We start from the raw sequence: 10640 nt of genomic DNA, 5'->3' as shown, positions 1-10640 counted from the left end.
CGTGTCCATAACCCTCTACTGGTAGAAATGGACAACGCACTTAGACTTGATGCCAGTCGGCAAATATTCCGCTATCAATATTTTCAGTCAGGGAATCCGACCACGCCAACCCAGCACTGCACATCCAGGCTGAGGCGATTGCTGGTCGCAGTATAACACCAGTATGTGTGTAAATACATTTTAGGATACCCTCCTGCTTTCTATCAGGAGGATCCTTAAGGGCGGCCATCTCAGGAGAGGGTAGAGCCCTTACAAGCGTGTGAGCGCTTTATCCACCCTAGGGGGTGTTTCCCAACGCACCCTAACCTCTGGCGGGAAAGGATATAATGCCAATAACATTATAGAAATTATCAGTTGTTATCGGGGGAAACCCACGCATCATCACACACCTCATTTAATTTCTCAGATTCAGGAAAACTACAGGTAGTTTTTCCTCACCGAACATAATACCCCTTTTTGGTGGTACTCGTATTATCAGAAATGTGTAAAACATTTTTCATTGCCTCAATCATGTAACGTGTGGCCCTACTGGAAGTCACATTTGTCTCTTCACCGTCGACACTGGAGTCAGTATGTGTCGGCGTCTATATCTGCCATCTGAGGTAACGGGCGCTTTAGAGCCCGACGGCCTATGAGACGTCTGGACAGGCACAAGCTGAGTAGCCGGCTGTCTCATGTCAACCACTGTCTTTTATACAGAGCTGACACGGTCATGTAATTTCCAACAGTTCATCCACTCAGGTGTCGACCCCCTAGGGGGTGACATCACTATTACAGGCAATCTGCTCCGTCTCCACATCATTTTTCTCCTCATACATGTCGACACAAAAGTACCGACATACAGCACACACACAGGGAATGCTCTGATAGAGGACAGGACCCCACTAGCCCTTTGGGGAGACAGAGGGAGAGTTTGCCAGCACACACCAGAGGCTATATATATATATACAGGGATAACCTTATATAAGTGTTTTCCCCCTTATAGCTGCTGTATAGTTAATACTGCGCCTAATTAGTGCCCCCCTCTCTTTTTTAACCCTTTCTGTAGTGTAGTGACTGCAGGGGAGAGCCAGGGAGCTTCCCTCCAACGGAGCTGTGAGGGAAAATGGCGCCAGTGTGCTGAGGAGATAGGCTCCGCCCCTTTTTCGCGGACTTTTCTCCTGCTTTTTTATGGATTCTGGCAGGGGTTAAATGCATCCATATAGCCCAGGAGCTATATGTGATGCATTTTTTGCCATCCAAGGTGTTTTTATTGCGTCTCAGGGCGCCCCCACCCAGCGCCCTGCACCCTCAGTGACCGAAGTGTGCTGAGAGCAATGGCGCACAGCTGCAGTGCTGTGCGCTACCTTGTTGAAGACAGGACGTCTTCTGCCGCCGATTTTCCGGACCTCTTCTGCCTTCTGGCTCTGTAAGGGGGCCGGCGGCGCGACTCTGGGACCCATCCAAGCTGGGCCTGTGATCGTCCCTCTGGAGCTAATGTCCAGTAGCCTAAGAAGCCCAATCCACTCTGCACGCAGGTGAGTTCGCTTCTTCTCCCCTTAGTCCCTCGATGCAGTGAGCCTGTTGCCAGCAGGTCTCACTGAAATTAAAAAACCTAAACTAAAACTTTCACTAAGAAGCTCAGGAGAGCCCCTAGTGTGCACCCTTCTCGTTCGGGCAGAGATCTAACTGAGGCTTGGAGGAGGGTCATAGGGGGAGGAGCCAGTGCACACCAGATAGTCCTAAAGCTTTCTTTAGATGTGCCCAGTCTCCTGCCTGCGGAGCCGCTATTTCCCCATGGTCCTTACGGAGTCCCCAGCATCCACTTAGGACGTTAGAGAAATGGTACAAGCCCTTCTTTGGCGTACAGCCGTGCGTGTTAATATGTAAGCAGTGACATATCCATTTTCAGCGTCTTTAGATATTGCAAACCCTCTTGGTGCAGATTTGTGACAGACTACTGCCTCCAATGTTAGTGATTAATCATCTGATATCGCTACAACTGCAGTGACACTCCTATAACATGTCCATAAGATGGTGCATCTCCGTGTGCCATTCCCCAGTCAGGAACCCCTAATACATAATACTGTAGCTATGTATTGGGTATTAGCAATTTGGGTTTGAATTTGTGTGTGAATGTATGTACTGTTTTGTACACATACTACTATATGCTGGGTTACCTCAGTCTTACCCCTGTTCTGCCCTGTCCAGGCGACACCCTCACGCCAACTACTTATTACAAAGGTGAAGTCTTTTATTTATTTATTTATTTTTACATATAGATTTTACATTCATGACATCCCTGAGTGACATGTAGCATTCGTCATCACTAAGCACCATTTTCCATATTACAGTCACATTAACACGAGATGTTTTCCTTTGTTCGTTTGTAGATTCTCACATTACACTGTTGATATAATTGAAGTAGTGAGGGAGATGGAGATTTTTCAAGGTACGTGCTAGTCACACCCTCACATTAACCACACCCCCAACACTACTAGTCACACCCCCATAGTGTTTTCACATCCCTTGCCGTGGCCTAATATAGGCCCTTCATAAATTTCAGCTCCAGGTGCATATGCACCTTAATCTGGCACTGCCTACACTGTCACAATACTTGTATGAAATTGGGGTACGACCTGCATCACAATACTTGTATAAATATATTATACTGCGGTCTGACCTGCAGTGTCACAGCACTTGTATATGAAAACTAATATTATAGTACACTGGGGTACAGATTTTTTTCGTCGCCAGGAGTGCAACAAATTTGTATGACATATTGACTGTTTTATGCAGGCACCCAGGGCCATTGAATGAAAACTGGGAGAGCCGGACCATGTTGTCGCTGTGTATATTATTTTTATTTATATATATCTCAATCATATAATATTATAATTTTAGCTTCTTTTTTTTTTTTTTTACACTGGGACAGAATCCCTGTATGGATGGATGGAAGGACGGCGCACTCCAGGAGGACACAGCAGCCCCTTGGTGGACAGTGCACCCCTGGAGGACACAGCAGCCCCTTGGTGGACAGAGCACCCCTGGAGGACACAGCAGCCCCTTGGTGGAAAGAGCGCCCCTGGAGGACACAGCAGCCCCTTTGTGGACAGAGCGCCCCTGGAGGACACAGCAGTCCCTTGGTGGACAGAGCGCCCCTGGAGGACACAGCAGTCCCTTGGTGGAAAGAGCGCCCCTGGAGGACACAGCAGCCCCTTGGTGGAAAGAGCACCTCTGGAGGACACAGCAGCCTCTTGATAGACAGAGTACCCTTGGAGGACACGGCAGCCCATTGATGGACCAAGCACGCCTAGACTGACAACACAGAATCCCTTGATGGACACAGCACGTCTGCACTATACAACAGGGACGTGCCTCCCCTGTCATAATGATTACAACACAAAAAAAGAAGATATTTATGATAGATTCTGTGATAAATATCTCCTTTTATTATTTTAATCATTTCCCTGTGTATATGCCTGCATATTAGGGTGGGAGGCAGCGGGAGAGGTGCCTCCTGCTGCTAACACTAAAGTTCAGGTAGTGGGGGGCGGGCAGGGTGCAGCCATGGGCTGTATAAGACCACTGAAAATGTATGGGGAAGAGGCTCCAGTACAGGTGCCTCAATGTCAGGGGCGTGCATTCAGCCCACATGAATGCACACCCGTCAGTCCCCCAGATGTGATTGGACCAGCGGATCCACTGGCCAGCGGGCGTGACCCAGCGGAGAAAGGGTGGCTGGCGGCAGACCTGGATCAGACAGGATCCAGTCCCTGCCAGCCATTCTGCAGAGTTCGGCAGCGGAGAACAGCTTTTCAATTTAAAAATGGCACCTCAGCGTCATTTTTTAAATTCAATTTGCCCGCCGTGAGCCAATCACGGCTTGCTGCGTCACCACCCCAACTGGCTTATATAAGCCAGCGGCGGTCAGTCCGGCGGCGGGGAGGGAGCAGGCAAGAGCTCCCAAAGATGGAAGACGCCGGAAGTCCTGGGGGAATAGGTGGACATGAAATAGAGCTTAAAGGCCGCCGCCCCCCAGGTGAAGCACAATAAATTATTTAAACGAGGTGTTAATTAATGGATCTAGGGGCCCACATTTTTATTTGAAGAAGGGCACCCGCCATGGATGCGCTTTATCCCCCGTTATTTAATTTAGCACTAGACCCACTTTTACGTATGCTTCAAGATTCACCAGTGTTTTGGGGCATTTCACTGGGTAATCACGAGATATAATCGTCTGCATTTGCAGATGACATTCTCTTATACATAGCTGACCCTGAGCACTCTCTTCAACGCATCTTTGACACTATTAATCTGCTTGGCACCATCTCTGGCTTTAGTATCAATATAGACAAATCTAATGCTATGTTATTACATGGTAATCATGTACGTCCGCGATGGATTACTCAATTTCCGTTACGATGGGCTGCCACACATATACCGTATCTGGGGATTATGGTCCCTAGCACCCCCACAAATTTATACAGAATTAATGTGAGCCGTGCAATTACTACCTTGGCTAATGATGTGAAAGGGTGGGAATGTCTTCCATTATCCTATCTGGGGCGGGCCGATTTACTCAAAATGGTAACCATTCCATGTATACTTTATCCATTGGAAATACTCCCAGTCTTACTGACCAAATCAGATATACAACAAATGAATGCACTGTTTCGTAGATTTATCTGGAAAGGAGGTCGAGCCCGCATAGCACTGCGAAAACTCATTCAACCAAAATCTAAAGGTAGGATAAATTTCCCGGATATAGTAAATTTTTAATCACGCTGATCTTTTGAGGCATTTATGAGATTGGCTGCAGAATAGCTCAGTATACACTAACACATCACTGGACCAGGGCTTCCTTCCTGGTGTGAGCCTACCATGTTTTCTCCACCAACATGACCAGGAAATACCAGAATGTGTCCAATTAAATCCCCTTTTATGGACTACTAAGAAAATTTGGCACATACTGCGTCATAAAGCAGGTCTGAACCAATACCATTCCCTTCACCTGCCCCTGATTCGCAACCCGGACTTCCTGATGGCACGCCTGCTCACCCCTTCACCTTGTGTAGATTGGCAGGTATTCATAATTTGCGATCCTTGGTCTCAATAGAGGATAAACGTCCTTTGAATTACTCAGAAGTGTCGTCCCAATATGCCATGGTAAGCCCCTATCCGGTAGCATTTTTATGTTCTTACTAATTTTTCGCCTGGTGATTGGAATAGTTCGTTAGACAGCCTTCTGACAATCCCGTTGCCTCAGCGAAAGGCCATTTCTATCCATTATGCTTTCCTGAGAAATATTATTAATCACGCGGAGGTAGCGGGAGGAATGTCTCAATGGCTGACCCACTTTACTACTTTGACCATACCAGTATTGGAGAAAGCCCTTTTGTTTTCACGAAAGTCCTAAAAGCTAGTATGTACACCGAACTCTTTCTGAATGTTTACCACAATGCTTACCTATCCCCTCTTCGGCGTTTCTATATGGAAACTTCCGATACACATATATGTCCAAAGTGTCATCAAGCAAAAGCGGACCCTTACCATTGGCTTTGGGCTTGTCCCATTATACACTATTTCTGGCATCTCATTCAGCGTTACGCTGAAGCTAAACTTGTCACATTTGTGCCTTTCACCCATGAATGGACCATATTAGGTGTTTTTGACCCTACCCTCCGAATGACTTTAGAAAGTAAACAATTGCTATTAGCCCTTTGTGCGGCTGGGGAAAAACAAGTTTTATGGTAAGAACTTACCTTTGTTAAAACTCTTTCTGCGAGGTACACTGGGCTCCACAAGGAAAGACTTAGGGGTGTAGAGTAGGATCTTGATCCGAGGCACCAACAGGCTCAAAAGCTTTGACTGTTCCCAGAATGCATAGCACCGCCTCCTCTATAACCCCACCTCCCTGCACAGGAGCTCAGTTTTTAGTTAACCAGCCCAATGCAGTAGCAGGAAAAGAGACGACAACGGTTAGTAGCCACATACACCACACTCTCACGCCAGGAGAAGTGTCAGCGGCTAATGCCATACCAACTCAAAGAAGCCAAGTGCGTCAGGGTGGGCGCCTTGTGGAGCCCAGTGTACCTCGCAGAAAGAGTTTTAACAAAGGTAAGTTCTTACCATAAAACTCATTTTCTGCTGTGGTGTACACTGGGCTCCACAAGGAAAGACATAGGGGATGTCCTAAAGCAGTTCCTTATGGGAGGGGACGCACTGTAGTGGGCACAAGAACCCAGCGTCCAAAGGAAGCATCCTGGGAAGCGGCAGTATCGAAGGCATAGAACCTTATGAACGTGTTCACTGAAGACCACGTAGCCCCCTTGCACAATTGATCAAGGGTCGCACCACGGTGGGCCGCCCAAGAATGTCCAACAGACCGAGTAGAATGGGCCGTAATGTGAGCAGGAGCTGATATACCAGCCCTCACATAAGCATGTGCAATCACCATTCTAATCCATCTGGCCAAAGTTTGCTTGTGAGCAGGCCAGCCCCGTTTGTGAAATCCAAACAGCACAAAGAGAGAATCAGATTCCTAATAGAAGCAGTTCTCTTCACATAGATACGGAGAGCCCGTACCACATCCAAAGACCGCTCTTTGGGAGACAGATCAGGAGAAACAAGTGCCGGAACCACAATCTCCTGGTTAAGGTGGAACGAAGAAACCACCTTAGGTAAATATCCGGGACGAGTCCTAAGAACCGCCCAGTCACGGTGAAATATCCGATATGGGGAACTACAAGACAAGGCACCCAAATCCGACACTCTTCTAGCTGAAGCAATAGCCAGCAGAAACACCACCTTAAGGGAAAGCCACTTAAGATCAGCTGAACCAAGAGGTTCAAACGGAGACTCTTGTAACGCCTCCAAAACCACGACAAGTCCCAAGGAGCCACAGGCGGGACATAGGGAGGTTGGATACGCAACACGCCCTGAGTAAAGGTATGCACATCAGGTAAGGTCGCAATCTTTCTCTGAAACCACACCGACAAGACAGATATTTGAACCTTGATGGAGGCCAGAAGCAGGCCTAAGTCCAGGCCCTGCTGAAGAAAGGCCAACAGCTTGGCTATACTAAACTTGGAAGCGTCATAATGGTTAGATGCACACCAAACAAAGTAAGAATGCCAGACCCTATAGTAAATCCAAGCAGAAGCCGGTTTCCGGGCCCGCAACATAGTTTGAATGACCGCCTCAGAAAACCCTTTAGCCCTCAAGACGGAAGCTTCAAGAGCAACGCCGTCAAAGACAGCCGGGCTAGGTTCTGGTAGACACAGGGGCCCTGAACGAGGAGGTCTGGGCGTTGTGGAAGTAGAATTGGGCGCTCCGACGATAGGCCCTGCAGGTCTGAGAACCAGTGCCGTCTGGGCCACGCTGGAGCTATGAGAAGCAGAATTCCTCTTTCTTGCTTGAACTTCCGAATTACCCTGGGCAGGAGTGACACCGGAGGGAACACGTACGGCAGCCGAAACCTCCACGGCACCACCAGCGCATCCACGAATGCTGCTTGAGGATCCCTTGTCCTTGCTCCGAAGACCGGAACCTTGTGATTGCGTCGAGACGCCATCAGATCTACGTCTGGAAGGCCCCACTTTTCCACTAGGAGTTGAAACACTTCTGGATGGAGGCCCCACTCTCCGGCATGTACGTCCTGACGACTGAGAAAGTCTGCTTCCCAATTCAGGACTCCCGGAATGAATATTGCCGATATGGCCGGTAGATGGCGTTTCGCCCAATGTAGAATCCGTGAGACTTCCTTCATTGCCAAACGGCTTCGAGTGCCACCTTGATGATTTATGTAAGCCACTGTGGTGGCGTTGTCCGACTGTACTTGAACAGGACGGTTCAGAATTAAATGCTGGGCCAGGTTCAACGCATTGAAGACCACCCGCAATTCCAGAATGTTGATCGAGAGGAGAGATTCCTCCTTGCTCCACCGACCCTGAAGGGAGTGTTGCTCCAGCACCGCGCCCCAACCTCGTAGACTGGCATGTCGTCAACAGGACCCAGTCGGATATCCAGAAGGGACGGCCCCTGCACAATCGTTGGTCCTGGAGCCACCAGTGCAGCGACAGACGGACCTCCGGAGTCAATGAGATCATGTGAGACCTGATCCAGTGAGGCAGGCCGTCCCACTTCACTAGAATCAGCCTCTGGAGGGGGCGAGAATGGGATTGAGCATACTCCACCATGTCGAATGCTGACACCATGAGGCCCAGCACTTGCATCGCCGAATGTATCGACACTTCCGGACGAGAAAGGAAGCAACGAATCCTGTCCTGAAGCTTCAGGACTTTCTCCTGAGACAAGAACAACCACTGGTTGTGAGTGTCCAATAGCGCTCCCAGATGCACCATGCTCTGAGCAGGGACCAGGGAGGATTTCTTCCAGTTGATGAGCCACCCGTGGGCTTGTAGAAACCGGACAGTCATATCCAGATGACGTAGGAGAAGTTCTGGGGAATTTGCCAGGATTAACAAGTCGTCCAGATACGGCAGTATCCTGACCCCTTGACGGCGGAGTACCACCGTCATCACCGCCATAACTTTGGTGAAGACTCGCGGAGCCGTAGTTAAACCAAAAGGTAACACCCGAAACTAGTAATGGAGGTTGCCAATCGCAAACCTCAGGTATTGCTGATGTGACACTGCTATAGGAATATGCAGGTAAGCATCCTGTATGTCCAGGGAAACCATGTAGTCCCCAGGTTCCAAGGCCACAACTATAGAGCGAAGGGTTTCCATACGGAACTTGGAAACTTTCACAAACCTGTTCAACGCCTTGAAGTTGAGAATGGGCCGGGAGGACCCATTCGATTTTGGGACTAGAAACAGCGGAGAATAGTACCCCGGCCCCTCTGAGCAAGAGGCACCTGAACTACGACTCCTGTATCCAGGAGGGTCTGTACCACCGAATGTAGAGTGTTTACCTTTGTCTGGTCCAACGGGACGTCTATCCGGCAAAATCGATGAGGGGGTTGGTTTTTGAAGGCTATGGCGTAACCTCGAGTGACGACTTCCCGTACCCAGGCATCTGAAGTGGTCTTCAACCATTCCTGGGTATACCCTAGAAGCCGGCCCCCCACCCTGGGATCCCCCAGGGGGAGGCCCGCCCCGTCATGCGGAAGGCTTACCGGTCTTGGAAGCTGGCTGACGGCAGCCCAGGCTCTTTTGGGATTCGGCTTACCAGGTTTGAAAGTGCGGGCCTGCTTGTTGTACGCCTGACCTTTTGCTTTACCTGAAGGATGAAAGGGGCGAAAGGAAGTACCTTTAGCCTTCGACACAGAAGGAGTGGTACTTGGCAGACAGGCAGTTTTGGCAGTAGCCAAGTCAGCCACTGTCTTATTTAAGTCCTCCCCAAACAGAATATCTCCCTTGAAAGGGAGTACCTACAGGGTTTTTCTCGAGTCCAGATCCACAGACCAGGATCTCAGCCACAATATCCGGCGAGCCAGGACTGATGTAGTAGAGGCCTTGGCTGCTAGGATACCGGCATCAGAAGCTGCCTCTTTAATATAGTGAGAAGCTGTGACAATATATGACAAGCATTGTCTAGCATGGTCAGAAGAGATTTCAGCTTCTAACTCTAGGGCCCATGCTTCAATAGCCTCTGCAGCCCATGTTGCTGCAATAGTGGGCCTTTGTGCAGCACCCGTAAGGGTGTAAATCGCTTTCAGACAACCCTCCACACGTTTATCCGTAGGCTCTTTTAGAGACGTGACAGTAGTGACAGGTAGACTTGAGGAAACCACCATCCTAGCCACATGCGAGTCTACTGGAGGAAGAGTTTTCCAATTTTTAGACAGCTCTGGCACGAGAGGATAGCGAGCCAGCATCTTCTTTTGAGGCACAAACTTCTTTCCCCGGTTTCCCCAGGGTTCCTGACGTATATCCACTAGGTGGTCAGAGTGAGGTAAAACTTGTTTAACCACCCTCTGACGCTTGAACCTATCTGGTTTCTTAGGAGGGGCAGATGGCTCGGGATCATCCGTAATCTGCAGAATTAATTTAATAGCCTCCAAAAGATCAGGAACATCCACATGTGAACTACCCTCCCCATCAGCAGTATCTGTGTCAGAATCTGTGGGGTCAGTGTAAGCGCCATCTTCCTCAGACGAGGTGTCAGTGACAGCAGTGGATTGTGAGGAGATAAGAGCTCGCTTAGAGGACCCCTTGGTCTTAGGCGAGCGAGGGTCAAACATTTTAGTAGTCAAGGACTGGTTCAACTTCTTCAATTGACCAGACAAATTATCCGCCCACTGCGGGTTAGCTGCGGGGACCACATAAGGTTGCACCGGCATAGGAGGTCCCATAGGGGGTGTTAGTTTAGTAACTAGCGAATGTAGAAGCGTGGAGAAAGTAGCCCACAGTGGGTCATTATGTACCCCTGTTGCCACAGTCCCACTGGGGGGCAAGGAGCCCCCAGAACCAGAGCCCACAGCTGCTATAGTCTCCTCATAGGGATCTGTGGCTTCAGCAACACCGGCAGTGTGTTCAGCCCCAGAACAGTTACCCTCAGAAGCTGACCTGATATAACTTGCAGTATCAGGTAACACAGTACAATTGTCAGCAGCACAATACCTCTTACCCAAACCCCTGCGCAGTGTAGTCAGCACAAGCAGAGATACAGGAGAGATATAGTGACTAAAATCA

The sequence above is a fragment of the Pseudophryne corroboree genome, chromosome 4 (assembly GCF_028390025.1).
Source record: "Pseudophryne corroboree isolate aPseCor3 chromosome 4, aPseCor3.hap2, whole genome shotgun sequence".
NCBI lineage: Eukaryota > Metazoa > Chordata > Amphibia > Anura > Myobatrachidae > Pseudophryne > Pseudophryne corroboree.
The sequence above is the reverse complement of the archived record's forward strand: the minus strand, read 5'-3'. Positions refer to the sequence as shown.